This window comes from Bos taurus, chromosome 10, assembly GCF_002263795.3.
Source record: "Bos taurus isolate L1 Dominette 01449 registration number 42190680 breed Hereford chromosome 10, ARS-UCD2.0, whole genome shotgun sequence".
Taxonomy (NCBI): Eukaryota; Metazoa; Chordata; class Mammalia; order Artiodactyla; family Bovidae; genus Bos; species Bos taurus.
The window spans coordinates 90969830-90984570 of record NC_037337.1 but is presented as its reverse complement, the minus strand read 5'-3'; the positions used below and the strand labels follow the sequence as shown (position 1 = coordinate 90984570).

The 14741-nt window shown below is 38.8% G+C and overlaps 1 protein-coding gene and 1 long non-coding RNA gene across 16 annotated transcripts in view; one reads left to right on the top strand and one right to left on the bottom strand.

Moving 5' to 3' along the window:
• Positions 1-14741, bottom strand: part of NRXN3 (neurexin 3) — a 1815083-nt gene that overhangs the window by 117840 nt on the left and 1682502 nt on the right.
• Positions 10680-12964, top strand: LOC132346312 (uncharacterized). The gene is made up of 2 exons (XR_009496099.1): positions 10680-10894; positions 12749-12964. It is a non-coding gene; the product is annotated as an uncharacterized lncRNA (long non-coding RNA).

Genomic DNA, 14741 nt, shown 5'->3' with positions numbered 1-14741 from the left:
ATTCACATTTTTAGCCCTGTACTTAAGAGGTAACTAAAGATAGTTATGCCTTCCCACCAGTTTAGTTTTTTTCCTCGATATGTTTTATGTTTAACTTTTGCCTTAAACTGATCCTGACTAATAAATGTATCTTTTGAGAAATCCTGTTCAGAGACCCTCTCTCAGCAAGTTTTTCTAGTGGCTCCTAACAGAACTGACTTGGGTCAATCTGAGGCTGTCTGGACTATTCTGAAAACTCCAGAACAATAGGAGGAATCTCTTGGTTACCTCATCCATACATCCCACCCCATCCTGATTTTCTCCAACATCAGTTAGCCTTAATATAACATGCTCCATTATTAGTAAGAACCAAGGAGCTCATGAGAACCATGTAATTGTTCAATTTATCTACAGGTAAATGCAGGAAAAAAATCTGCAAAACCATCATAAGAACTATATTTCTGGGGAAAGTGATATACAAGGTACTTCACCATTCAATTGTTAGGAATTTACTGTCTTTCCTTCTTAGAAGCAAGCTTTGATATTGACCACAGGAACAGAAACTACTGAATAAGAATTTTCTTTTAATAAAATATTTATGCTTTGAGGCCTTTACCTGTGTCCATATTTGTGTGGCTCATATTACAATACCACATAGTCACAGGACAGGCTACCCCTTCTGATGAGATTTACACCACCATGCTCATAGGGGCAGAGAGAGGTTTTATTCTTTGACTAAGAGTCAGTTATAGTTTTATTTAAGTCCTTTGCTCAGTAGTAATTTTTTAAAGAAATAAAATATTAAACATATTTATAGAATATTACTGCAATTTCTGAGCTCAGAAAAGCTTGGAGAATGTGACAAAGCACAAAGGGCAAAGCTTTCTGTGCAATTCTCCTCATTAACACTGTCAGATGTTACGCCCCACAGATGAGTTAGTTCTTCTATTGTAAAAAATTAATAAACAGAAACCTCAATTAAATAGAGTGGAGAGGCCAGAGGGGAAGCTCTCACACCCCGAGACAATCACAGAGCCCAAAAGGGAGAAGAAACACCTCTTATTTCCTGGCAGAGACTCAGCCAATGAAAAGCCAAGGATCTATGTTTACTACAGCCCCTCAGCTCTCTTTTCCTCTTTATAAAAGTCTTCTCCTTCTCTTGCGGTTTGGGGACTTATATGTGCCTCAATCTGGTGACAGATTCCGAACTGCAGTTCTCTGATGATCCCGTTTTTTCTGGAGAAGTCTGGCAATTTATTTGTTTCAGGTCAACATGATATATTCAGCACTCATTCTGGTGTTGTTGATTAGTAGCTGAGTCGTGTCTGACTTTTTGCGACCCCATGGACTGTAGACCACCATGTTCCTCTGTCCATGGAACATGTATCTTGCCAGGCAAGAATACTAGTACAGGTTGCCACTTCCTTCTCCAGGGGATCTTCTGGACCCAGGGATCAAGGCCGCCTTTCCTGCATTGGCAGGTGGATCCTTTAGTACTGAGCCACCAAGGAAGCCTTGATGCCATGCTAACTTATTATTCTTCCCTTTGCCATATGAAATCAACTAGAGTCACAACATTGATGCTTTAAAAAGTCACTTCCTCTAAGTCAGAAACTTGTAAGTGGATGGAAAGGCAAAAAAAGGAAAAAAAAAAAAAAAAAAAAGACTTAAAAAACAAAAAGAAACACTTAAAGGCTTTGACTGCTTCTCAGCTTTACTTTTATTGTCTTCTCCCCCAAAATGCAGTTTGGGGCTACTTAAAAATTTCTAGGTTTGGAAGTGGTGATTAACACAAAACTTTGCGGTGTGAAGTAGTGGGGGCTACTAAAACGTCTTTGACTCATATTTATGTTTCCTCACTGGAGGCAGAAATTTATCACAGTATTTTCTCTGACATTCACATCTAACAGTTGTTCACTATGCAAAGAAACTTGGTGATCAACATCACAGCCACCCACCTGCTCATGTAGCATACAGGCATTTGGCTAAAAACAGGTGGAATAGGAAGACTCTCATTAATCTCAATTTATTAATCTATCCAGTAGGACTGGCAAAAAGGAATAAAACTCAAGCAACATGAATATTAGGAAGCAAGACTAGAGACAATAGACTAAAATAATTTATCTGTTTTAAGTAGCCAATGTAAAATTGACAGACTACATTTACTTTGGAAAATCTTTTCCCCAACAAGAATTATGGCTGTATAGACATAGCATGAAGTTTAACTAAACTAGAGTCTGTTTCTGCCGTGTTTCAGGACCCAAAGCAAGAAACTTAGCATCATTTTCTTGACTGTTATATACTTGTAGTTAAATGACTAGATATTCATAGAATGGTACAAAAGAGAAAAGAAGAAAAAGGTAATGGTCAGGGAGCATCATAGGGTCTTATCAAGTTGGAAAGGGCCATGGGGATAATTGAGAAAAGTGTTTCTCAAAGTGTGAAATGTGGACCCCTATTAGAATGACCTGGAGAGCTTTTTAAAAACATAAATCTTCAGAACCCATCCTAGACCTCTTAAAATGTTGAAGGGTAGAGCCTTACATCTCTCTCTATCTTTTTTTTTTAACCTCACTCTCTTTTAGTTCAGTCTCTCAGTCGTATCCAACTCTTTGTGACCCCATGAACCGCAGCATGCCAAGTTTCCCTGTCCATCGTCAACTCCCGGAGTCCACCCAAACCCATGTCCCTTGAGTCGGTGATGCCATCCAACCATCTCATCCTCTGTCATCCCCTTCTCCTCCTGCCCTCAATCTTTCCTAGAATCAGGGTCTTTTCAAATGAGTCAGCTCTTCGCATCAGGTGGCCAAAGTACTGGAGTTTCAGCTTCAACATCAGTCCTTCCAATGAACACCCAGGATTGATCTCCTTTAGGATGGACTGGTTGGATCTCCTTGCAGTCCAAGAGACTCTCAAGAGTCTTCCCCAATACCACAGTTCAAAAACATCAATTCTTTGGCACTCAGCTTTCTTTACAGTCCAACTCTCACATCCATACATGACCACTGGAAAAACCATAGCCTTGATTAGATGGACCTTTGTTGGCAAAGTAATGTCTCTGCTTTTTAATATGCTGTCTTGGTTGGTCATAACTTTCCTTCCAAGGAGTAAGCATCTTTTAATCACTCTCTCTGATACCATCAACTTTGTGTTCATGTAAGGAATGAAAGGGCTTCCCTGGTGGCTCAATGGTAAAGAATCCATCAGCCAATGCAGGGGATGTAGGTTTGATCCCTGGGTTGGGAAGATTCCCTGGAGAAGAAAATGGAAACCCACTCCAGTATTCTTGCCTGGGAAATCCCACAGACAGAGGAGCCTGATGGGCTATATATAGTCCATGGGGTCACAACAGCTGGAGACAACTTAAGGACTAACCAACAACAAGGCATGACACAGCACAGTTACTTGAGAAGTTATTTTGAAATACACATTTCCTTCTAACTCCTAAATCCAAACAAAATTCTAGAGTTGTTAGTGCAATTTTAGAAAAGCTTCCGAGGCAATTCTGCCTTCTTGGGAACCAGTGATCTCATCTAATGCCTTCAATTTACTGACAGGAAAATGAAGTCTAAGAAGCTGTGATCCATTGAAAGTCAAGCAGCACGTGCTACTGGCTGGGCCAGGACCCTAATCTGGGTCCCTGGACATGTGTCCCACTATAGAAGCCTCATGATATGTTTAACTTTTTTTTTTTTTTTTAATTTTAGAAAATGTCAAATAAAATCATATAAAAAGCAAATAAAATCATATGATTAACCTCCACGCCCATCAGCCAGGTTCAACAGTGATTGGATTTATGGCTGACTTCGGCCCATGTCTATCCCCAATCACCTCCTCACCCTAGCCCCTGATTATTTTAAGGCAATTCCAGAATCATGTCTATTATCTATAAATATTTGTCTGATTATATTATTACTCAATATAAGGAAGAACCCACAATAAAATATTGTTTAGTTTCTTGGCACTTCAGCACTTTTTAATCTAAAAAAACAATAACCATCAAATATCAAACTTGGGAAACCATTTATCTATTTGAGTTACAATATACTTCTCTCCCTTATCCTAGAATTAAGAGGTTTTTATAAAGCATACATTAGTTTGATTCTCTGACCAACTCCGTAAGTGTTTGATTCCAGTGTAGAAGATATTGTAGCAATATAAACTGAAATATTGAGGCATTATGGGTCAGTAATTCTTGCCTGGGAAATCCCATGGACAGAGGAACCTGGTGGGCTACAGTCCATGGGATCGTAAGAGTCGAACACAGCTTTGAGACTAAACAAATGGGTAATTTAGGGACAAATAAACTTAGAAATAAAAAACATCATCTAATGGGTCAGGTTAAGACCCTTCCTTTATAAACCAAGACATAAATAGATCAAAGCAATAAGTCAAGTAGCAACTAATCACTGAGCAGTTCTTTTGGGGGGTGGGGGTGGGGAATGGCCTTTTACTTTTATTTTAGAAGTGCTTTGACTGACATAGTAATATAAGATGGAAAGGTCTATAAACAAATCATGTCAGATCAAATGTAAAATGTTTACTTATTGTGATAGGAGGGGGCAGAGGAATGGAGAGAAAGTGAGACAGAGAGAGAGACAAAGAGAGGGAGAGAGAGAAATTCATGCATACTTTACCATATTCAGTACAAGGAGGTACTTATCATTATGGCAAATTATACAGCACATGAATAAACTGAGGTAACCATAGGGCAATCATCTCTCAATTCAGTTAACAAGAAGTGCAATCTCTTGGAAAACTCCAAAAGATTTAGACTGCTTTCTGTAACTGTTACCTAATGGTTGAAATATCCAGAAACCTTTCCCTGTTCTGAAAACTGCAGGGCTGTAATTCTAAAATGAAATAACTAATCTCACATATTGCTCAAACTGTCACAATATATTGGAAAGAGATAAACTAAATGGAGTAAAGTATAAAGACCACAATAACACATGAAGGTCCCCTCTTTTAGATTTTAAGAAAAATAGTAGCTGACAAAAGTGAATGAGGACCTTGTTATGAGGAAAGCCGGTGAACTGGTGTTCTGCATAAACGTTACCGCAGTAAACTTACAATGGCTAAGAAATAGGAAACATATGTTACACATATACCTACATACAAATATATATGTATGTAAATGTATGTACATACTTTATATATATATGTAATATATATATATTTTAATGTATGACGTCAGTGAAAATGTTGTCTGATCTATTTCTTAAAATTCTGAGAAGAAATTAGAATAATAGTGTATTCTATTAAATAATGTTTTTCCTATTGCTTTTAGAAAACATGCAGTTGATTCTCAATTTTGTTTTTGTTTTTTTGCTATTGTTGATGTTGCTTTTGGATTTAGCATGTGATTTAAAGGAACGTACCAGTGAATTTCTACATTTAAGAAACAAAGATACCAATTATTTCACACTGCTGCTGCTGCTGCTAAGTCGCTTCAGTCGTGTCCGACTCTGTGCGACCCCATAGACGGCAGCCCACCAGGCTCCCCCGTCCCTGGGATTCTCCAGGCAAGAACACTGGAGTGGGTTGCCATTTCCTTCTCCAATGCATGGAAGTGAAAAGTGAAAGTGAAGTTGCTCAGTCGTGTCCGACTCTTAGCGACTCCGTGGACTGCAGCCCACCAGGCTCCTCCATCCATGGGATTTTCCAGGCAAGAGTACTGGAGTGGGGTGCCAACTACGCTAAGTTAAATCCCCTGGAAGAAAAATGATTTGTCTCCGGTCACAAAGCTAATTATTTGAAGAGCCTGGTGTCTTTATTTTGCTAGGGAGATATGCCAGTTGAACCATCCATCAAGTAGTAGTTGAGCGATAATATACTGAGTATGTAAGAGCTCAATAGAGTACAGGCTCCCTAACCTTGAGAGGGTTACAATCTAATTTGGGAGATAAGATACAGGAGCAAAAACTAATTTTTAAAATGATATTAAATAATGTAATATGCATTTATAATATTTTGGAGCTCTGATAAAGGAAAAAGCATTAGTCAGTACAGGTAAGGTGACATTTAAGCTTGGTTTCAATGGATGAAAACATGAGTTTTAGCCTCTGGGAATTTGCAATCTGGTGTTGGAAAGAAAGGAAGGTAAACATGGAAACAATGACCTATGTTAAAAAGCAGATGTAAGTTGTATAATGCAACTGAAAGCAAAGCATGAATACTTAATAAGTATTAATGTGTTGTGTTAATAAGTCGTAACTGAGTAAGTATCCTAACCTCCCAATTCTTCCTGCCCTCTCCTTCCAACTCCCACGACCACATATCCATTCTCTACATCTGCCTCTCTATTCTTGTCCTGGAAGTATGTTCGTCTGTACCATTTTTCCAGATTTCACACATATGCATTAATATACGATATTTGTTTTTCTCTTTATGACTTACTTCCAGCAGAAACTAACATAACATTGCCCAGCAATTATATTCCAATAAAAATTTAATAAATAAATACATATCATTAGTGAAGGTCAAGAATCAAAAGGGGTTTCATGGAGAATTTACATTGAACCTTATTTTCGAAGAAAGTGGAATGCAGCAGAATACTTTCCAGCAATAGCATGAATTGATTCAAGGAGATATAGAAAGAGGCGGGCCCGCTGGTTGAGACAAAGGGGAATGCTGGTGAGCACTGGGAGAGACAGGATTGGCAAACAGGCCGAGGTGCAGAGAGCTCGGCTTGCACGCTGAGAGCAGAGACGGCTGCAGGCCTCCAGGACTTCCCGAGGACACTGACAAGCTGTGACAGTGTTTCGGAAAGAAAACTCAGATGACAAGGGGGACTGGACCACTGGGCAGCCAGAAGCAGAGTGGCCAGTTAGGAGGCTGTGACTGTATTTCAGAAGAGAGGTTAGGGCCTAAAGTAGGACAGTGGCAAAATAAATACATGAGACAAGAGGGGGAATTATTGGGACTGTCAGTTGATGGAGCATGAAGAATAAGGGCAGAGTTGAAGATGATCCCATGGTTTCAGCTGACGGGGCGAAACTCAGTGAAAGGAGAGTGATCTACTAACTCAGACAAGGAAAAGGGCCAGGGGTGGCTTTAGTGTAAGATACAAGACAGTTTTATTCAGTGAGTATGAGGGGGCAGCCGGCATCTTCCAGCTCTGTGAAGGAGGCAGTTGAGAGCTGAAACTCAAGCAGGAAGGCAGATTTTTAAAAATGGTGTCCATGTACACACCGCTATATTTAAAATGGATAACCAACAAGGACCTACTGTGTAGCACATGGAACTCTGCTCAAGGTTATGTGACAGCCTGGAGGGGAGGGGAGTTTAGGGGAGAATGGATACATGTATATGTAGGGTTGAGCCCCTTGGCTGTTCCCCTGAAACTGTCACAACATTGTTACTCAGCTCTACTCCAGTATAAAATAGAAAAGCTTAAAAAATAAATAAATAAAACTACAACACCAACATAAAAAGGGTGTCCGGGCATTTACTCCAATTATATGAGGGTGAATAAGGAATCAGAATTGAGAGTATGTTATGTGTGAGGCACATTAAAGATGGAATTCTTTGAAACAGGTTTTATTTGGGGAATAGCGGTAAACAATAAAAGACACATACATTTCAAACACCCTTTCTGGTAGCTAGCATGGCTCTTGCAACACATGCTGACCAGAACGGATGAAATGACTCTCCCACAGGTGTACTTTGGATCTCGTTCAATCACTGTCTTAACTTTCTCAGGCACCTCACTTTTGTACTTTTTTATGGTTTTTTTTTTTTTGATGTAGACCATTTTTAAAGTCTTCCTTGACTTTAGAACAATACTGCTTCTGCTTTATGCTTTTTTTTTTTTTTTGGCTGCAAGGCATGTGGGATCTTAGCTGCCTGACCAGGGATCAAACCCTCATCCCCCTGCATTGAAAGGTGAAGTTTTAACCCCTGGACCAAGAGGCAAGTGGCCTCCCTGCCTTATACTTATCTTTCAGATTTTGTATGTTCCTATTATTAGTACCAGGTTATGACTTTGAACTCTTCCATTATGTCTCTCAGTCATAGAATACAGCTTTGAAAGATCAGTGTGCCTTTATTTCAACCCCAAACACAGGCAGTGGTGGCTTTAGAAATTCTAAATAAGAAGAGCTTAAGATCATCAGTTTACTTGGAAAGGGAGGTCAGGACACCTAATCTGAAACTTCAATTTTCATACTAAGATGTGCTTTTTACTTACATTGTATGTTGGACTGATAAAACTTCCTGAAAATACATTTACGATTTTTATACTTTTTCTTTTTTGGTAACTACTGCTGTTGCTATCATTCAAGGGGTCTGATGTATTAGTTTCCCATGGCCATTGTAACAGGTTAACACAACGGGTTGGGTTTCAAACACAGACTTTTCTCTTGTGGTTCTGGAGGCTGGAAATCCAAAATAAGTAGGACTGAACTGTAATCAAGACGTCAGCAGTGCTGCGTGCTCTCTGAGACCCTAGGGGAGAGCTTGTTCCTTGACTGGTCCAGTTTCCAGGGGCTGCCAGCATTCTCTGGCTTGTGGCTGCCTCACTCTACTCTCTGTCTCCATCTTTACACCACCTTTTCCTCTGTGCTTGCAGGCAATCTCTCTCTGCTTCTCTCTCATAAAGATACTTGTAATAATATTTATCCAGGATTATCTCCTTTGCTCATAGTCCATAACTTAATCATGCTTGCAGATACCCTTTTTCCATATATGGCAAAATGTACAGGCTCCAGGATTTTGGACCTGATATCTCTGGGGGACATTTTTCCGTCTACCACAGGTGGAGAAGGGGATGACAGAGGATAAGATGGTTGGATGGCACCACAGACTCTATGGACATGGGTCTGAGCAAACTCCAGGAGACAGTGAAGGACAGGGATTTCTGGTGTGCTGCAGTCCAGGGGGTCGCAAAGAGCCAGAAACAACTTAGCAACTGAACGCTGATCAACAACATGCAGGTGGGCCAAAGCAATCTCTCAAGGTTCCCTGGGGTGACATTCCCAGAGTTATCCCTTGTAAGATCCTGAATGTCAAGGTAGTAGCTTAGATATGACTTTTAACCTAAAAAGGATCTGGCCTTTCACATCTAAATCTATCCATCTCAGTTGTCAAGACAGTGTTATCACATGATGGATTTCATATGAAGCCCACCATTTTTGGAAGCGATCTCAATTTTGTATTTAAGTATTAGAATATTTTCCTGAGAATACTGCACAATATGTGACATCTAGATTTAATTAATATGATGCCAAACCTAAGATCATCAATTCCCCCTGGTGACATTAAGATGAAATCAATGTTGTAGGCCACAAAATATGCAACCTGACAAAAATGACAGTAATTAGAAAATTGTTAAAATGAAACACATAAGTTCCATGCTGAGACATAATATATGTGGCAGAAATAGAGATTTATATAGTGGCATAACAGTTGCTGATAGCAATAAAATACTACTGTAGTCAATGTTTTTAATCACTTTACTGAAAAGGGGGTCAGTGGCATAGAAGATCTAAGAGTGGATAATTCAACATTTAATTTTATTAGGTACGTCAAATTTTCCATTATTTTGTTGAAGTTATTTTGAATAATATTGATATCACTGCACTTGTTAAACGTATTTTAAGTTATTGTTGCATAACTGCTGAGTGACTCAGGAAGCCATCAGACAGTCAACACTTCTCAAAACCCAGACCACAAAGTGGAGAACCCATGGGCCAATAATTGAGCTCTTCGCACATTTTTAATGATGTTACTATACTTCTAAAGAGTGAACTTAAAAATACAATGTAGACCCTGTACTTGGTCTTTGAGAAAAGGAATAATATACACAAGTGCAAAACTTTTAAATAAGAACAGAAATTTGTAGCTTGGATGTTTTGAACATCTGGATGCTTGATGTACATCAAACAGCTGAAAGGATTAACTGAGACTTTTTGTTTGTGAATATGTTAGTTTTGGAGTCATGTGGACACAACTAATGATTCATTTGAGAGGAACACATTAGCTATTCCAAGTTTATTAAGAAGCTATATCTTTCCTCTCACCCGTGGAGTCAGGCCCTGTTATTTTATAAGCCCTATTCAAAAGCATCTGCAAACAGATCTCTATACACAGCAAGCATCAAGCATGCTGAATGCAAAGACTACTACATTCAGCAGAGAAAGTTCTCATTTATTTTGCTTATGTTTAAATCATGTTTGAGCATTGTCAAGCTCCCTGTAGATTTCTCCAAGTCTAATACAAATTAATAAAATAATACTGGACCAAGCCAGGAAAATCAAGACATTATTTTAAAATAACATTTCAAAATATGTAACCTCATTAGGGGGCTTCCCTGGTGGCTCAGTGGTAAAGAATTCGCCTGTGATACAGATGTCGATTCGATCCCTGGGTCCGGAAGATCCCACAGGGAAGGAAATCGCAATCCATTCCAGTACTCTCGCCTGGGAAATCCTATGGATATAGGAGCCTGGCAGGCCATGCAAAGAGGCGCACATGACTTAGCGACTAAAGAACAACTAACCTCCTAAGTCATGTAGGTTAGGTGTGAATACTCACCGTCTTAAATATTTGTGGAAATTGTACTGGTGATATTTTGTTCAGAAGATATACTTATTGCTATTTTTATTATGGCCTTAAAATTAATTGCACTTGCTTCTAATTTTTAAGTGTGGCTATTTGGAGATACAGGATGGTGCTGAACTAGACTGTAGGCTGGGTGAAGAGGAGTGTTCATGGAACAATGGAATGAGGTAGATCCCTAGTAACTGGAATCCTGGTCACAAGAGAAAAGCAGAGATGTTCCCTTCCAGAGGAACATGTGGCTGAAGGACTGAGTTCCAGAAGTCCAAGAGCAACCAGCAGCAAGACTGAGCCAGAGTTCCTGCCTGCCCCAGAGCAAGGTGTACCCAAGCCGAGGGCATGGCTGGATCCATTGGTGGGTATCATCAGACTCTCAGAAGATACAGGGTAACAGGACAGGGGACTGAGCAGGATGTCCTAGCAGCAACTAGCAATAACTCAAGAGTAATAGACTTTCCCTCAAACACTGTAATAGGTAAGAAAATGATGAAACTTCAGTACTGCAGTTCTTCCGGATCCTCATGTGAGAAGCATTTCAGACAATTTAAAATTTTATTCTTTCCCCCAGTCACTTTCTTCTGACTTACACCCAATTATATTTCTAAGGACAATAGTCACGGGTGAAGTTTGAAAGTTTACTTGCTTTTGAGTTCTGTGTACACAAAGTATGTCTGAGAAATACGAAAACCCCACTTTTTCCTGGTTCCATAACTCATAAAACAGCTGAACACAGCATTCTCCTAAGATTTTCCATCAGTGAGTTTAAACTAATGCCAAGACCAGGAAGTTTGAGGCTTTAAAGTCTTATTTCTCTACAGACATCTCTCTTCAACTGAGATTTCCTTCTAAAATGTTATAAATATAGTTATCTATCCCCGTTGCTATGGGAAAAATTATTCTTGTGTAATAATTGGCAACTGGTGTATCTGCACTATAAAATAGCATACATAGTGATCAGTTTCACTTCTTTTTCCAAATCTGTATACAAAACCACAAAAATGGTAATAGATTTGACTTTTGCTTTTAAACCACAAGGTCTTGGACTTGAAGCATTTAAGATAAAAAAAAAATGCTATATAACAGAGTAGAAGGGAGGTTCAATATACCTTAATACACTACAGTCACAAGATACTCTACTATGAACAGGGGGTTCAATGACTGAAACTCAAGAATGGCTAGACAGTGATCCCTTTCTCAAGTATACTTTAAATTAAAATGAATCAATGTCACCAATTAGAATTTTCCAAACTTTAGCTATCACTTTGCTGCCATGCAGGGTTTATTCAGAACACTTTAACCAAAGCTTTAAAGCTTTGTGTCCAGCTTTCTCAAGAAGCCACTGGAGGTTTGGTTCAAGCATTTACTTAGAAAGGGATCAAAGGGTGAGTTTTCTTGTTCTTATAATCAGATTCAAGAAGAAGAGGCAATGGGGGAACTGGGAGATATTGGTAAGAGAATACACACTTTCAGTTAAAGATAAGTAAGTTCTGGGGATTTAACGAGCATTGGCAACCCACTCTAGTACTCTTGCCTGGAAAATTCCATGGACAGAAGAGCCTTGTAGGCTACAGTCCATGGGGTCGCAAAGAGTCGGACACGACTGAGTAGATTCACTTCACTTCACTTCATGATGATCAAAGTTAATAATGTGATATGATATACTTGAAAGTTGCCAAGATAGTTGATCTTAGATGTTCTGACTTCAAAACATAAATGATAATTATGTAAGCTGATGGAGGTGTTAGCTAATGCTAATGCCAGCCATTTTGCAATACATATGTATCCAATAAACACACTGTACACCTTAGACAACGTTATATGTTGGTTATAGCTCAATGAAGCTGGGAACAAAACAGTTTTAAAAGGTATTCTGGAAAGAAAGCTGACTTGACAATCTGGAGACTGTGGGATTCTGGTCTCATTTTTGCCACTAATTTACTGGGTGATCTCAGAAATCATCTAACTATCCTGTGCATCTGGTTCACTCATTTGTAGAAAACAGGAGCTAACATTTTGCTTAGAAAAGTAAAAACAATAATAACCAGATTATGCATGTTCATAGAGATATATCAAAATAAAGATTATGAGTGATTTTTGTTTTCTCATGCATGCTATTTCCAATACATAAATTTTTGAAAGCAATAACTGTATGAGATCTAGTTTATTTTTTTATTATACGGGTGAGGTGATTTCTCATTTCTCTTTCCAGGCTAGGATTCCAAGTCTCAAATATACAAAAATAATATGTATCACGTGAGACTGCCTGGACATCTGCCATCTAATTATCAGCCCAGCTGCCCTGTCTCCCAGCTTGCTATGACATCTGGATCATAAATGTCATGCCATTTCAGTTATTCAGCATGCCCTGCCACACCCCACACCCTGCCTTGGTCCCCAAATTAAAAATGGACACTTTCAAACAGAATTCCCATGTCTACACAGTATTGGAACCCCTTTGACCAAAAGCAGAAAAGAACAACTTTATAAAGGAATATCAGAGTGGTGGTGGAGTGGGCAAAGATATAAAGAGGAGAAATAAGTTTGCTCAGAAATGCACAGGGTTGGGGAAAGTATAGGTTATGATCTGGCTAAAAAAGAAAAAAGGAAAAAATGTGTGCCATACATTGAGAAAGGTATTTGATTTAAAAAAAATGGTACCATATGTGACTGCAAGCCAATAAATATTAAAGAAATGATCCAGAAAATGTCGTGGTGGCAGGATTATATTGAGGCTGATGGGCTGCTGTCTATGGGGTCGCACAGAGTCAGACACGACTGAAGAGACTTGGCAGCAGCAGCAGCAGCAGCTGGTGGCTTAGATGGGAAAGCATCTGCCTGCAATGCAGAAGACCCAGGTTCGATCCCTGGTTTGGGAAGATCCCCTGGAGAAGGAAATGGTAACTCACTCCAGTACTCTTGCCTGGAAAATTCCATGGACAGAGAAGCCTGGTGGGCTACAGTCCAAGGGGTTGCCAAGAGTTGGACACAACTGAGTGACTTCACTTTCACTTTCTTTCACAATCATGTTTATAGTATTAATCAATTGTGTAAGCATGGGGACCAGCTCCTGGCACTTTCTCATCGTAGGCAAGAAAAGGGGATGTCCTTGGTTTCTGTCATGGCAGGAACATGCCTATGCTGAAAATCACAGGGGGAAATATAGATTTGTAATTGTACCAAGTGTTAATTTTTCTTATTACAATATATAAGAAGGGTAGGAAAAACAAAAATTACTAACTTCATCATCATACTTGTGTGTATATTTCCCCCTGTGATTTTCAGCATAGTATGATGATGAAGTTAGTAATTTTTGTTTTTCCTACCCTTCTTATATATTGTAATAAGAAAAATTAACACTTGGTACAATTACAAATCTATTTTTACAGATTTTGTTTCTCCTCCAACTATTATTCCTTAAAAAAATTACCACAGTCCTAAAAAAATATTTTAAAAAAGCCAAACAAACAACAATCCAACAAACCAAACTTGGGCATCGTTTAATATATAGCCAGTTCATTGTGTTGAGATAGAAATCTGTGAATTCAGCAATTTCCTACAGTTTGAGAAACTGCCTGCTTTCACACCTCTGCTCATGTTGAGTTATAAAGAATTGTTGGAATCCTGCACAGAAATGGACCGACTTCATTATCACATATAGTAGAGGTTTTAGCTGCACATTTTCTCTTTGCCTGAAGGAAAAACGATACCCTTGATAACCAAAGAACATTATTAAAACCAGTTTCCCAAAGAGTTTAATGATAACTAAATTATTTCTCCTTAAGAAAACCAAATTGGGAATCCAGTTATGCATATTACATTTGACACAGTAAGATTTTTGTATTGCTGGCTGTTAAACTGCAGGAGGATTTTATTTTTTATTGCACAATTCATAGGATTAGCGGAGGGCTGGCATTTAAAACACATTTTGATTTTCAAATTAATTATCAAGGCTTTTATGAATACTGAGTCTGTCACTTTTATCTTCCCTTCACACTCCCTCCCCCAGGTTTTGCTGCTGCTCTGGCTGGAAGAGACATCTGGGCTTAATTATTCATTCACTGCATACTTTGCAGTTTGGTCACAGTAGTAGATTCATGAAAAAGATTTAATATTATCCAAGGTCAAGACCCTTTTATAGAACACTTATTTAACAGCTGATCCTGCTGGTATTAATACTACTACCAAAATATGGACTTGAGTAG